At 40.8% G+C, this 15,426-nt stretch overlaps 1 protein-coding gene across 2 annotated transcripts in view; it reads right to left on the bottom strand.

Annotated features, from left to right (window-relative positions):
- Positions 1-3,747, bottom strand: part of ZNF280D (zinc finger protein 280D) — a 50,132-nt gene extending 46,385 nt beyond the window's left edge. The window contains exon 1 of one of the 2 annotated variants that reach the window (XM_062501183.1): positions 3,714-3,747. The gene's annotated coding sequence lies outside the window, so the exon portion shown is untranslated. Of the gene's footprint in view, positions 1-3,615 lie in introns of both variants that reach the window. The other variant, XM_062501182.1, reaches the window with a different exon arrangement.
- Between the last annotated feature and the right edge of the window lie 11,679 nt (positions 3,748-15,426).

Here is a 15,426-nt window from a genome sequence, read left to right as displayed (position 1 = left end):
AAAGAAGTCATGTACAAAAGTAGTAATGAAAAACATGTACCTTTTGGAATTAACCAAATTTACATCAACATCTCATCACAACTGCTTTTTTTACATAAACCGAGATGGCCAATAAAGTTCTTCTTTCTTTCAACATTCTGTAACATAATCTTGAAACTATTTCTGAACAACAAAATAAATAAGAAATAATGAGTCTGTAACAGCTAATTACAGGGGAGCAGACAATCATCCTCTACTTGTATAAAAATGGGGCTGCTGATGTCACCACATGTTAAGTCTTGAGATGAAATAAAGTAGCAAGGCTGAACTCCTTCTTTGCTTCCTCCATCAGCTTAGGGTGCTGAAGTCAGACATGGTGCTAGGAAAGGAGAACAGGATACTAAACTTGACAGAGACCACATGGGCCACATGCCAGGTCCTGGAAAGAGAATCAAGCCTAACTATAATTTTCTCTTCTCTGTAGGACATTCTTTAGAACATTTTCTTCTCTTAGTAACACAGAGGCAAAGCTTAACAGACTTTAAGACAAAATAAATTACTATTTCAGAGACTTCCTTTATAGAACAGACAACATAAATGAGCAGCGTTTTTATTTTAAGAATTTAGTTTTATTTGACCTCAGGGGAAAAAAGTAATTATAAAATTGTGCTCAGAGGATGCAAAGCAGTTTATACTAAAAATACAAAATAGGCACAAGCAATGATATGTTAGCAGAATTCTAACAAGATACATGTGATAACTTCATCTACACTATAATGCAGCTGATCTTTTTCTTAAATACAGTTAAAAGAAATTTGATAACATAGCCATGGGCTTTTAGAAAGTGAAAGCAACTGGTGATACCTCTTATGGACATTTCATTTTATGCATCAAGATACACACATTAAGATACTCTTAAAGATGACTCAAAATGCAGAGCATCTTTTAAAAGACAAGTATCAGGATTAATTTCACATCTTTTAACCTATTTTTTTTTAATTTCAATGCTATAATTTGAAGCCAAGCTTTCACTGACTTTTTTATTCCTAGGAAGAAAGCCAGCCTCATGAGTTCCTATGGCATGAAGCAGGGCAGGTTAAGAGTAACCTGGCCTAATAGCAGTTTTATTGGCACAACCAAGAGGTCAAAAATCTGTAGCCTGAACAATCAAAACTGCAGTAAGGGGTAATAGATTGGATAAGAGGAGACATGCAGGAACAGCAAGGTCTCCATTACTAAAGGAAACATCCACATGCATTTTTAGAGTACAAATAGCTTCCAAATTTTTAGCTTCTTTAACTACATTAACACACAAAATGTATTCTAGGAGTCCTGCTAGCAGTTGCTCTCAAAGACAAAACCAACAGTGAATCCCTCCCCCACTCTGCTAAATATTTCCCAGTGGTAGTGCAGACACTAGTGTAAAAAAAGTAAACCTACTGACAACAGACTTTATCTTCCTCATTTTTTAAGATGCATAAGCATATATTCATGTTCAAACACACATTTCCTTAAAGGCAGTCCATGGATCCAATGCAGTGCTGTATGCATAGACTCAAAGAAAGTGTTGAAACCAGTACAGTAAGGTAAAGCATCAAAATCGTGAACAAGTTAGAACACTTTAATAATAACATTATAGGTCATACCAAGATATTGCTTAAAAAGCAACTGCCTGTCTAAAGCTAAGCATAGCCATGGAAGTTCATTAGGCAGGCACAAACAGCCAAGAACCTGCAAAAACACAAGGCCCTGGAATACTAACTATAATAGTTACTAGAAAACTGATGAACTAAAAACCTCATACAGGACAGATTAAAAAATGAGAGCTCACTGCCCCAAACAGCAGTAAGCTTCTGATGAAGTAACTGTTTTAAAAGCACTATTTTAGCCATCTCTATCATGGCAGCTAGGTTTAAAAATACCTGACTTTATTAAATGCCATTTGTATTTATAACCTCTTTTTTTAAAGTTCAGATTCAAAAGCACTCACACAGAAACAACAAAAAATTATATAATATTACTAAATGTATCAAGAATGCAACAGCTGTAGTGAAAATAGCAGAATTATCTGTAGAAGAGCACCATAAAGATGGACAGAAATTGGCATTATAGAAAATCACAGCAGATGCAGCCACAATAAGACTTAAGAGTTACTGAAAACCCAGTTATCACTTCAAATGGGAATCTGTGTTTTCCACTGTTAAGATCAAGTGAGCCTTCCAATACTTAAAACTTCCTTAGATTGACTTAAAAAGAAGTAACTAAAATTAAATTGGTAGTGAGCTTAAAGAGTGAGGACATTTCCATTAACGAGAAATTTTTCAGACTAGTCTTGTCACCTTTCCAAAAGAGCATCACAGAATATTCTGAGTTGGAGGGGTCCCACAAAGAACACAGTGTCCAACTCTTATAACATCCCAAATAACCCCACCATGTGCCTGAAAGCATTGACAAAACTCTTCTGGAACTCCAAGGTTTGGTGCTGTAACCACGTCCCTGATAAGCTTACTCCAACGCCCAACCACTCTCTGGGTGAAGAACCTTTTTCCAGTATCTAACCTAAATCTCCCCTGACACAACTTCAAACCATTCCCTTGTGTCCTGTCACTGGTCACCACAGAGATCAGTGTCTGCCTCTCCTCTTCCCCTCAGTCTCTTCTTCTTTAGGCTGAACAGACCAAGTAACCAAACACTCCTTTGCACGGCTATCATGTAAAAGGATGTACTCAAGTAATTTTTCCCCCACTTTAATAGCTGCATTTCAAATGCCCAGAGAAGTCACCTTATTTACAACACAGATTATACGATGGACTACAACGAGGCGTTTCTTAGATAATGCCCCATACAGGCACATAACTTTTCACCACCTTAGTTGATGAAGGGTGTGCAATCCACAGCTCCACCAAAAACCGGGTTTTAATTGAGGGCTGCATTAGTTTATAAGCAAAGAAACAATGACCAAGCTGAAAGTGCACCAAAAATTTGTAAAAAAATCAAAGCGTAAACCAACTTCCCTCAAGCATAAACCTCAGCAGCCAACGCTGCCCTCTGTGCCATGAGAAAACACAAGCTCCGCCTAGGGAAGGGCAATATCGGCAGTGCCAGCCCGCCAGCAGCTCACGCCGCCGAGCCGCGGTGGTGCCAGGCCGCGGGAGCAGCCGAGTCCCGAGGGCAGCCGAACAGCTGCCGCTCCAGCCTGACCGCCCCGCGTCCCGCCCCCCGCGCCGGGTGACCGCCCGCATTCGGCTCAGGCTGCGGGCTCCGGTTTGGGCGAGGCCCGCACGGCAGAACCGCGGGCGGCGGGGAGGAGGCCGAGCCGAGGCGAGGCGCCAGCATCGCTCTTGCTGTTAACGCCCGGGGCCCTCCTGGGCCCCACCGGCCAGCGGCGGGCGGAGCGAGCCCTGCCCGGGCCGCCCTGAGGGCAGAACCGTCCGGTGCCAGCGGGGCCCGCGGGCGGCTCGCGGGAGCTCTCGCAGCGCGGGGGCCCCGCTCGGGGACGCCAGGCCGCGCTCCGACCTAAGATGGCGCCGGTCTCGCCAGCGACAGTCCCCCCGCGCCCGTCCCCGCCGAGCGCCGCTCCCGGCGCCCAGGGAGCGCGGCAGGGCGGGCCGGGGGCATGGAGCGAGCTGACCTTACCGTGCTGCGCGTCCGTAAGGGCCGCGGCAGGGCCGCTGCTCCCCGCCGCCCGGGCCGGCGGGGGATGGGGTCAGCGCCGGCTGAGGCGCCTCGCTCACCTCGCCGGGGCGCGGCGCCACCTCAGCGCCGCTGCCGCTGCTGCCGGGGGAACGCGGGCGGGAGGCGGGGGCGGCCGCGGCCCCGCGCGCTGCCTGACGGGAACCGCGGGTCGGACACATCGCGGGGCCCGCGATCGGGGCGGAGCCGGGCCGGGGCGGGGCGAGCGCCATGTGCTGGGCCTCACACCCCGGGACGGCATCCGCCGCCATGTGCCGGGCTTCACAGCCCCGGTAGCAGGAACTGATGCTGAGCTTGGGCCTCGTGACCCGGTACCGCAGTGCTGCCCGGCCTTGCACTGCCCGCTCACCGCTTTGGTGAGTGCACACAGGGCCGCTGCCGTGCTCTTAGGGAAACCAGCTGATATCAGCAGAGGCTGAGGCTGAACAGATCGAGAACAGCCCTGCCAAGGACTTGGAAGTGCTGATGGATTCAAGGTTTAACATGAGCCATCAATGTGCACTTAAAATCCAGAAAGCCAAACGTGGCCTGGGCTGCACCCACAGTGGGTAGCAGGGGAGGGAGGGGATTCTGCCCCTCCACTGTGGTGAGGCTCCACCTCGAGTGCTGCATCTATTTCTGGGGTCCCATCCCAGGAAGGACATTGACCTGTTGGACCAAGTCCAGAGATTGCCACCAAACTGATAGAGGTATGAGACCTCTCCTGTGAGGAAAGGCTTGAGAGATTTGGGATTGTTCAGCCTGGAAACAAGGTTTTAGAGTAACCTAATTGCAGCCTTTCAGTACTTGAAGGGAACTTAAGGGAAAGATGGGACAAACTATTTATCACGAGCATGCAGTGACTGGGCAAGGGGGAATGGGTTCAAATTGAAAGACAGTAGGTTTGGATTGGACATTAGGGAAAAAATTCTTTACTGTGAGGGTGGTGAAGCTCTGGAATGGGTTGCTCAGGGAAATATTGGCTGTCCCATCTCTGGACATATTAAAGGCCAGGTTGAATGGGGTTCATTCAATGGGGTTCAGGGGTTCCTCTGAGCAACTTGGTCTCATTTTATGGATCCCTGCTCACAGCAGGAGGTTTGGAACTAGATGATCTTTAAGATCCCTTCCAACCCAAACCATTCTAAGATCGTATGCTCCACTACCTAGGAACCAGTCTGGCTGTCACATTCACATCACTTGAGCGAGGACTGAAACTTCTTTCTAGCTGCACTTCTCACACTCACACAGACCAGATTTCCTTACCAGCTTACAGATTTTACATGGGAATGGTTCAGATGTCCCAATCCTTAAAATAATTTAATCGTGGTGTAGAAACTAAATCATAAAATAGCAGCTTGAGCAGGGTACCTCTCAGGAGGGACCCCTGGGTTTTTATACTCTCACAGTCTAAGGGCACGGAAGTTTGGGGTCGTTGGGCCCTGCCACGTGTGCGTATCCCTCACCAGGCCGGGCCGCAGGTCCGCGGGCCCTTTGTTGTGCAAAGGATCGGCAGTTCATGGCTTCTGGCTGGAGCTCTCCTGCCCGGCCAGGACTGAGCCTGCAGCTCGAACTGCAGCTGCACCCGGCGCTGCTAGTACTGAATGGGCTCTTCAGAAACACGTCCCGGTCGCGGGCGGGCCGCAGGGCCCAGCACGGTTCCCTTCAGCGGGATTCCGGGAGCAGGCCTGGCTCTCTGAGCCGGCGGTGCCGCCGCGGGGCAGCCCCCGGGGAGACGGGCAGGCCTTTCCTGCGGGACAGCTGAGTGCCAGCACGTGGAATTCCCCACAGCCCTGTGGCCGAACAAAGCCAGGGACAGCTGTACCGAGGGCTGACACTGAATACAGACAGCGGAGAATATAGCTCACAACGAGCTGGTGCAATCAGTGGAGCAGCACAGGTACTAATGCTGTTCAGACTGAAGGTTCGTTGTGCACCTGTGTTCTCATTTACCCGATGGGTTAAATATCGGTCAAATATAACGATCAACTCTTCTAAAGCTTTATTGAGTAAAACATTCCCATTACTTTTAGTGGGATGTCGCAGAACTGCTGGACACAACCTTACCCGGGTGATGAAGTTACAGCTCCTGGAGAAAACAGCCCTGGAGCACAGCACCTCCAAGAGCTGCAGTTTCGCTTGCCTCAGAATTTGCATATGAAAATCTCTACATCAAAAGGTGACGAAGTAATGCACTTTTTTCATGCCTTTTTGTCTATAGTGCAGTCTCACCCTGGCCAACAGCTAAGAATGCTCCCACGTCTGTTTTGGGGTTTTTTTTTGTCAGTTTTTCTGTCCATTATACACTAATTTAAAAACTCCTAAGAGAACAAAAATCCCCCAACCAACCAAAAAACCTCCAACTAATTGACCAACCAGCCAAGCAAAAGTTTAAAAAACAAACAAAAACCCAAAACAAAACCAAACCAACCAAACAAAAACACAAGCAACAATACAAAAAACAAAAACCCAACAAAAGTAACACAAACACCAAAAAACACCAAAAAAGCCCCTACCAGAGTATGATCCTTTAGTAAAATATGAAAGTATTTATTGTGATTTCTGAAGATAAATAAGAGGAAAATACTTAAACATGTCATTTATATCTTAACTTTTTCTGCCCGTTCTTCTCACAACTTATTGTTGTACTATCTGCCATAGCTGCCTTCAGAAATACACAGTTTATTTAGTGTAAATTCTCTCTAAAATATAGGTAGATTTTCAGATTAATGAGTGAAGAGTACTTCTCCTTGGGAGCTTAAGCGCTAAGAATTTGAGTACTGTGTTTATTCGGGAAAATATTCTATTCATTTAAACTAATATCTTTAGCCTTGAGATGCTTCCAGAATAGTTTGGAACCTTAGAAAAGCGAAGGAAAAAAATCATTAGTAATTAAATAATTGCTGCTTAGTGATTATGTCATTAAATAATTTGGTTATTATAGTTTAGTAGTTAAGCAATTACTAAGATGTGCCCTTCTGCCAAAGAAGGATGAAAAAATGAGAGAAGGAAAGATTCTTAATATTAGGCAGAAAATGGAGCAAAAAGATGGGAACCAGAGTGGAACTTATTCTAAGCAGAAGTGACTGGGAAATAGTCCCTTTACTTGAAACATGTATTTTCAACTACTAATTTACGTGCTGAGAAATCATTGCAGGTGTTTATGTTACTTCTAAACCAAGATAAACATAAAGAAAAAGTTAAGATGACAAGGTAAAACATTGAAAAATTGTGAAATAAATAACAAACCCACAATCTACTCTGTACATCTTTGTAATTAAATTTGTGCATTCTGATGGTGCACAATTGCATACTGTCTGTTCTGCAAAGCCCTAAGTCTTTGGACAAATTGGTGTGAATGTCTCATACCATCCCACAAAGGCATAGAAGCAAACCAGAATTTATCAAGTGAGAATTAATAAGCATTCATAACTCTAAAACACAAATTAATAAAGGATAGGAAATAGTCCCCATAATTACAAAAGAGTTACTGGGAAGGCTGCAAACCTATGATGCACTCTAAAGAAAAACTTAGCAGAAGCTGATAGGAGAAACAATTGAATTTTGTGCAGTTGGGCAGCATTCATTCACTCTTGACTGTAGCAGTACTGTTAAGCTTGAAAGTTAACTAGTCTGAATTACTTCATCTGTTATTACAGTCTGCTGGCCTGGGACTCAGTTGCTAAAGAGACATTCCTTTGCCTGTAGAGAGGTATTGACAGCAATCTCTCATCAGTTTCTGGGTTTTGCCTTAAAAAGCACAATCTGTGCCAGAGAAATAGATTGATTGCCATATCCCTCAGTGGTCTAAACTGTTTCTATTGCTTGTTGCAGGTTAAAAAAACTGGGGGAAGCACTACTAAAATACTCTGACAAATACACATAATTATGATTTTTTTATTATTTTTATTTTAAACTCTACTAAACTCCGTGTTGTGTTTAGTCACTATTTGAATGTGGTCTGGGAATCACAGGGCATCTAGTCCTGAATTTTTATGTTGGTAAAACACCTGGAGCAGCATGGGGAAGTCTTGCTCATTAGCACTGAAGTTTGGGTTTGTTTAATATTGTTTGTTATTATTTGAGGCACTAGACACAGACAGCAAGTACCAACCAGTATGAAATTGCAACTGGAGCTACTGCCAAAGCTTCATTAGAATAGATATGTTCAGATGGGAAGCCTGTAACTATGAATGCACAAACAGATACTAAATTAACATCTGCAACACAAGAATTATTCAACACATGTATGGTTTACTCATTTATTCCATAAGGTACACTTGTAAAGTAGATTGCATTTAGTCTGCTGTGGTTTGTTCTTACAGTATCATACCTTCAGGAATTTGGCACAAGTATAAACACTGGGGGGTGATCTAATGTGTTTATAATGTTACTTTGTAATGCTTGTTAGGCACGTATAACATGTTTATAGTGTCCTTTTCAAGACAATATGAAAAGTTTCAAGTATGTAACCCTGAAGAAAGCATAAGCTTCCAGCCTTTAAAAGTATGCTTCTGTAAATGAAGAAAAAAAACCCCAACTCAAACCATTGTTTACCTTTTTGAACACTTCCAACATATCATTATGCAGAATAATAATAAAAAATTAGCATCTAGGAGAGACACTGTCTTATCAGCGTGTATGTATTTCTCCTGTCAACATTACTCTAACTCACCAGATGAAAACACAGTCTAAACTGCTTGGAATTACAAGAAATTGATGAACTGGATGAGCTGTATCAGAGTGAAAATGGCTACAATGCCATCACTGTTACAAATCCCATTTGTTCATTTGGAAGCAAAAGAAAAATATTTCCAATTTTTTTTTTCTCCAGCAGCTCTTCATGGCAGCTTCAGGTTGAAAGAAGTTCTGTAGAATAACATAAAGAAATAAGCCTTGAGATAATTTAGTTTTTATTTAAGAGATTGATCTTGGAAAAATGATGCTATGTACGTCCAGTTATTGCAACTGCTCACTTAGTTCTCAGAGCAGAGACACAGGGCATGCACCTTGTCTATTGGATTTTTATCCTTTCCATTCAAAGAAATTCAATCCAAAATGTCTTCTGCTGTATGTAATCCACATAGTAAAGAAAATCCAAGCAAACAGCTATTTGGTTTAGCCTCTGCATTCACTTCTATTCAATTAAGTAACTCAGTAGTAAAGAACATTGTTCCACTGAGTTGATACCAGACTGTTATATTGAGAACTATTAAATAGCATGAAAGGAGATATAACACCAACTCAACAAATGACCTGGAGATCTTGTTGAAAAATTACACTACTGGGTAAAGTTTACAGTCATATTTACTGCTTTGAAAAAAAAAAAGTGAGTAATATATATTATTTGGAGCAGTTGGCTTATTGACAGCAACTGTCATACCAACAACAGCTATACTGCAAGAATCCTTCAGTTGGATTGGTTTCCCTCTCTCACAAGCCTTGTCAGAGAAAGAAATGGTGTTTTCTGTTATTTTGCCAAGATACTGTAGTTCATTAAAATATGGTGAACTGATAATCAACAGCATGTGCCCTTGTTAACAGGAAGTGAAAATTTCCTCTATGATGCTTCCTTTTGTTGTGATTCGTAAAATTAATTAACTCATGTAAAATATTAACCATTGCTCATATAGGATTTCACAAGCAAACCACATTCTTTTGAGCGGACAAAAAGAGGATAATTTCTTTGAAAAGGATGGGTTGGGAAAGTGCAGGAAAGGAGGAGAGAGAGAGGAGAGGAGAGGAGAGGAGAGGAGAGGAGAGGAGAGGAGAGGAGAGGAGAGGAGAGGAGAGGAGAGGAGAGGAGAGGAGAGGAGAGGAGAGGAGAGGAGAGGAGAGGAGAGGAGAGGAGAGGAGAGGAGAGGAGAGGAGAGGAGAGGAAAAAAAGAAAAAAGAATAAACAGCTCAAGAAAAGTGAGTTAAAACTTGTAGAAGTACAATGTTCCAATGCAGCTTTTAAACTATTGCAGATAGTACTGGAAGTGATAAATGATGCTTCTACTTTGAAACAATAACTCACATGGTCTCACAATGAGTTGCCATTGGGACAAATTTGAAAGTACCTGAAGAATAAATGTAGAAACACATTGTTAAGCTTCTAAGCAGAATTTTCTCATCATCCAAACCCCCCAGATTTACAATAAGCAATAAAAAAAGAAAATCTGTTACATGTAATATTCCTTTAACACAATATTGTTCAAAATTTCTGCTGAGGTATCAGCAACTCTGGATCAATGACTGTAAGAAGAAAGTGACACACCTTTAGATTGTTAAATTTCCTTATGATCTGTAAAAGTAATCGTGTTTGCTGAGCAGTTTCTGTTAAGGAAACTAGAACTGAAGCTAATTTCTTGGCATTATCATCACATCTGTATAACTTGTACATGAATTCCAAGAGAGTCTGTGCCAATAACTGATTTTTAATTATCAGACTGGCTGCCAAACTGAAAGGAAAGAAAATATTAGGATAACAAAACAGAAAACAATGGAAATTTCTGTCTTATCTGCTAGCCAATCAGTTACAGTCTGTAAGGGGACGTGTCCTATTTTTCGTAGGTGCAGCACTTCCCACAGGTCTGGTCTAATCAGAGTTTTGCAGGGTATTTGAGGCACTCTTCTCTGATTTAGCTGCTTCACCTTAAGAATGTTAAATGTCTGTCTGAACAGGGATTAGAAGTCTAGGATGTCCCATCTCCCCAGTTTGTGGTTTGTGTATCAGACTTGAGTCATTCTGACTCAGTGAACACTTACAAGAAACATAACGAGGTTTATTTCAAAATCTCTTCTAAAAATCTCCTCAAACAGGCGCAGGTCTTCTCTGTCTAGTGCCTTCTCCCAGATGAATGCATTAGTGACTGGACTTGGATGAAAAGTGGCATCACCTCCAGTTTCCTTTTCTTGTTTATGAATCTAGCCAGCTGTGTCCTGGGGTTTTGCATTAATGCTGCTTTTTGAAGTTTAGGAACCAACAGAACAAAGTATTGCCCCCTTAAATACTTTGCTTCTTTCATTTGGCTGCTGTATCATTGCTTTTCTTTGAATAGCTTTTTTTTGCCAGGCTCTACTGAGAACAGTCTCTAGAACAAAAACATTTTTCAGTTTTAGAAACTTCCTCTGTAGCACATGAACGATAATGTTAAAATAGTGGAATTATATATTTTCTAGAACCTTATTTAAAATAAAATATTGTGCTGTTTTGTTTGGGTTTTTTTGTGATCCACTGACTTCTATTTATAAAGCTGTCCAACAGGCCTCATATCTATACAGCTATTTCCTTTTTGCCTCAGTGTTCAGCAGTCAACTTGTTTATCTTTACTTCAGGCTCCCTTCTTTGGGCATACAGTGTTTTTATGAGAAGTTTTTGTATTCTTCAAGAAAACCTACAAAACAAAGTTGTAAGCAGCTACTCTAAGATATTATCAAGGCTCTCCATCATCTCCAGATTCTTGAATATTTGGTCCTCAAATAAAATTTAACCAGTTTATAATTCCCTTGCCAAAGTACAAAGCAGAATGCATGATGCATCCTAGCTGGGCTACATGTGTCTGCCAGCCTGGAGTAGTTGGTATTTCAATCAAAATGTAAAATGCATCTGAAGGTGTCTTGGTTTTAGAGACAGGTGTCTGCTAAAGAGGGCAGGAGCCTCTCTTGAAATGGAAAATGTAAACCTCCTCCCTTCAAATTATAATTTTGAAATTAAGGAGCTCTCAGGCAAAGATATGGGAATAGGAATAACAGTTCTTTATTAGGAAAACTAAAATAAAAATACAGTAATATAAAAAAAGCAAAACACTGACAGTCAGAGTGTTGGTAGCAGTCTGTTTAAATAGTGGCTGCAGTCCTCCTGGAGTGGCAGATGTGGTTCTGTTGAAGCAATGATCCTGTAGAATGGTGCAGTTTTCCTCTGAAAGTTCAGTGATGATGTGGAATGGTCTGATTTTCCTCTGGGACCCAGTAGAAAAAGGCTGCGCTGATGTTCCCAATATCAGATTTTATCTAGGTAAGAAATGTTTAACTCCTCCCCCTGGGTGGAGCATCTCACAATGGGATGATGGAATTTTATCAGCCCTGCAGTGAGACTCAGTGGCCCATTAACAGGAGATACATCCCTGGAGGGAGGATGGGTCCTGAAAAAGAGAAAGAAAACTGCCCCACCTGGCTTTAACAACTGGAACATTAACAGATGATATTCCCCCCAGAGTTAATGAGATGGGCCATAGAAGAGATAAGGAGCACTGCCCCACGTGCTTTCAACAGATGGTGGTAGAATACATACTGCTGGTTACATCTTGCATTGCAGCCTAAGGCAGAATGTCATGGTGCTACATGCCTCGTTGGTTGTCAGTATTGACTCAACTCAGTCATTTGCTGGGTAATATCTCAGGTGTTCTGAAAGCTTGATTGAAAATCTTACTTGTCAGGTAGAAGCATAGAGGAAGAGTCAAAAATTCATGTAAAGAATATAATCTCTTGTTTATTCCTGTACATTTGAATAGTAGGATTAGCATGATGCTAAATTTGGTAGGATTGTCTACAAGAAATTATTTTTTTAATGTCATTTCTAAAAGACTAAACTTTCATTTGGCTTCTTAGAGGTATTTGGTCTAGTTTACTAAGGAAAGGAGATTTGTGCAACCATAGCACACATGCTCTGTCAATAGGTTTTGAGGACATAGGCTGATTTGTGAGAAATTTGATAAAAAGAGTAGATAGTCCTTTAAAGTAATTAAGAACTTCAAAGTTTTGTTAAAGAAAATAACCAGGATAAGACTTAAAATTAAGAGATACTCATTCTCTCCAGGAGAGGTCTGAGAAATGCTACAAATGTGGCTTCCATCAGTTTGTAAGCAAGAGTCAAGTTTCATTCATCCTCAGAGACCTGAGGTAAGAAAAGGCAAGTGCTGTTATATTGCAGTAACTCCTGACCTCTGAGGGCATGGATGGCACATGAGTGATCAGAGTCTGAGTTGGCTCCCAAATGAGAGATGACACTCTGTGTGTCATTTTGTCACCTCTGACATTTTTTAGCTGTTTTTCACAAACAGAACTATTTTGCTGAATATCTGTGTATTACTTTTCTGAGTCGTACAAGTATTCTTAAAATAATAAGTCTTGAGTTTCAAGCTGGAATTTACAGCTCTTCTCTTTTTCTTTTTCTGAGAATTTATGTGCTAAGCTCACTTCAAGTTCTGTATCTTTGCTCAGTTTTCTTTATCTCAACACTCCATAGTGCTCCATTTCCTCTCAATACACCCTATTATTATCCCTGTTTTCAGAGTGGCATAAGTGCATAAAATTAATAAAAATATCCTTTAATTTCTGTCTTCAAATTCTGTGTCTGGCTGGCCAGTGTAACTTTTCAGCCCAGCTATGGTAAAGTTGTGTATTGTAGACTCACATAATGGGCTGGTAGCAATAGAGGCCAACATGGCATCAGAGCCTGTAGCAATAAAAGATTGCAGAGCTACACCTTAAACAGTAGAGTTATAGGAGAACAGAGTTTGACAGATGCTTGTTTGATCTCTGAGTGAGGATTCACAGAGAGAAACAGGAATTTCATATGACATTGCAATTGATAGTACTGCATAGGCCCTGGCTGAAAATTCTAGTGGCTGAGGACAGCAGAAGTGCCATTCTGGTGTTAAAATAGCCAGAGATTAACTTTACATTTTATAAACAAGCAGCATTAAATGACAACAATGCAATGGCAATAAAATCCATCCTGACAAAAAATACAGAACAGAAGCTGCATAGAATTCTTTAAGGAATCTTGATCATAACATTCTGCATGCCACAGATTTGTGTTTTTTTTCTGTGCCTGCACCAGACATTTGCAGGGAGAGTTCCTTAATTATGCTACTATATTAGTACAAATATGTGTGCAGTAAAAAATATTTTTCTAAACCTTAAATATCTGTCAACACACTGAAGCCCCAAACAATTTGTGGTTTGCAGTTAATCGTTGTCACAAACAAAAGATGTCAGACTAGTAGTTTTCTCTAGTGTCCCACTTCTAGTATATGGGTTCCTTGGGAAGCATTAACAGTGAATCAGTCAACTGCTCTGCTTCTGTTTAGACAGGTGGAGTACAGACATTAAACTTCTACAATAAACAAGATACCTATGTGAATTTGACTGAATTTTTTCAAACTGTGTTTTGGCAGTTTTTTAAACCACTGTAAACACTGTGCATATCCTTTACTCTAAGCCAGAATTACCCACCAGGTCTGCCAGTCACCAGAATCAGTGTTTTAAAAGGCCGTGCACAAGCCAGTGAAAAACAGCTCATCACTTTGGTGGTTCAAGATGGGGTAATATTTTATTTTTCAGGAAAGAAAAGTATGAGTTACCAAGAAGAATATCAAGAAGAAGTGATATTATATGAAGCAATGATACTTAGCCATGTGTTCAGAGCTATTATTATAGAGAGGACTGATTGGCTTTGACAAGAAGTTAATTTCAAAATAAAATAATCTTTTGGGATGTTAACCAAGTGGAATTCACTTACAGATTTAACATCACACCTTGCTTCTATCAATATATGCTGTATGGACTAAAGCTGCAGCTTTCAGACAAAATTCCAATATCCTGACAAAATATATAAAAAATGCACCTGTGAAAAATTGGGCATTAATTATGAACTGTCCCTTGTGGCTTAAACTACAGGACTGTTCTTGTTGTTCAGTAGCAAAGTACTCACTTGGGAAACTTGTGTTATTATTTTAGAGCAGTTTCTCAGATGAGTTTTCTATTTCAACAGCTAATTGAAAACGATTTGCAGGAGCAGCCACATTCATTCACATTGTTAACCACCTAATGATCTATAATAGGGGAAGAGATACTGTTCTCATGGAATCATATAGTCATTTAATTCTTCTAAGGTACTTTCAATTCGGCATTATTGTGGAGAGGAATAAAATGGACCCACATCATAAACTGATCAACCCCTGATATTCTTGTGTCCATTAACACAACATAGCTTCCTCACTACCTAGAAATACAATGTTCTGATTTGCATAAATTTTTAAGATTTTACTGATTTCTACTGTAGCTTGTTAAAATAAATTATTTTTAGGTTAGAAAGGTTTCTGCAGTGTCTTTACTCAGAGATTTATTGTTTTGGTTCTATTTCTTATTAATTTGAGAGAATACTGAGAAAAGGATAACAGATAGCATAAATTATAATCCTGTCTGAAGAGGAGTTAAACAACTAAATTAAGCAACTAGAAATTAGGCAGATGCAGAATAGCAGTAATTGTGATGTCATCATTTTTAAGTGATGCTTTTCTTCTACGATCTATCACATAAAGATATAGGATGCAGCATCTTAAGAATTTTTTCATAGCAAAAAACCCTCCCCAATTTATTTGATACTCTTCGTGCCTAACTACTTTTTTTTATTATTTTCAAGAGTCATTAAGAAGTACAACATCCATATGTAGCATATTTCAACTTAATTCAGTTTCCTAATTCCCAGTAGTTGTAATCAGTGCTAAAAACACCCTGCACCTGATTTCAGTGTTTTTATGAAAAGACAGATCTTAATTAGACTTCATGCTCACCATTTGAGAAACACATTAATTCATTCACCATTTCAAGGAAACCACCTCTCCAATGCAAATATTATGCTTGATTTCTGATTACTCATGTTGGACTTTTTTTACCTTTTAACTGTTATACCTTTTTTTATGAGGTATAGTAAGAAAGTGGGCATTATGAGTATTTTAAAGAATAGTCTGAAGTAAGTCTTCTTTTTGACTAATGGAAGGATTAGAT

The sequence above is a fragment of the Cinclus cinclus genome, chromosome 13 (assembly GCF_963662255.1).
Source record: "Cinclus cinclus chromosome 13, bCinCin1.1, whole genome shotgun sequence".
NCBI classification, from domain to species: domain Eukaryota; kingdom Metazoa; phylum Chordata; class Aves; order Passeriformes; family Cinclidae; genus Cinclus; species Cinclus cinclus.
This window is presented reverse-complemented; position numbering and strand designations above follow the sequence as displayed.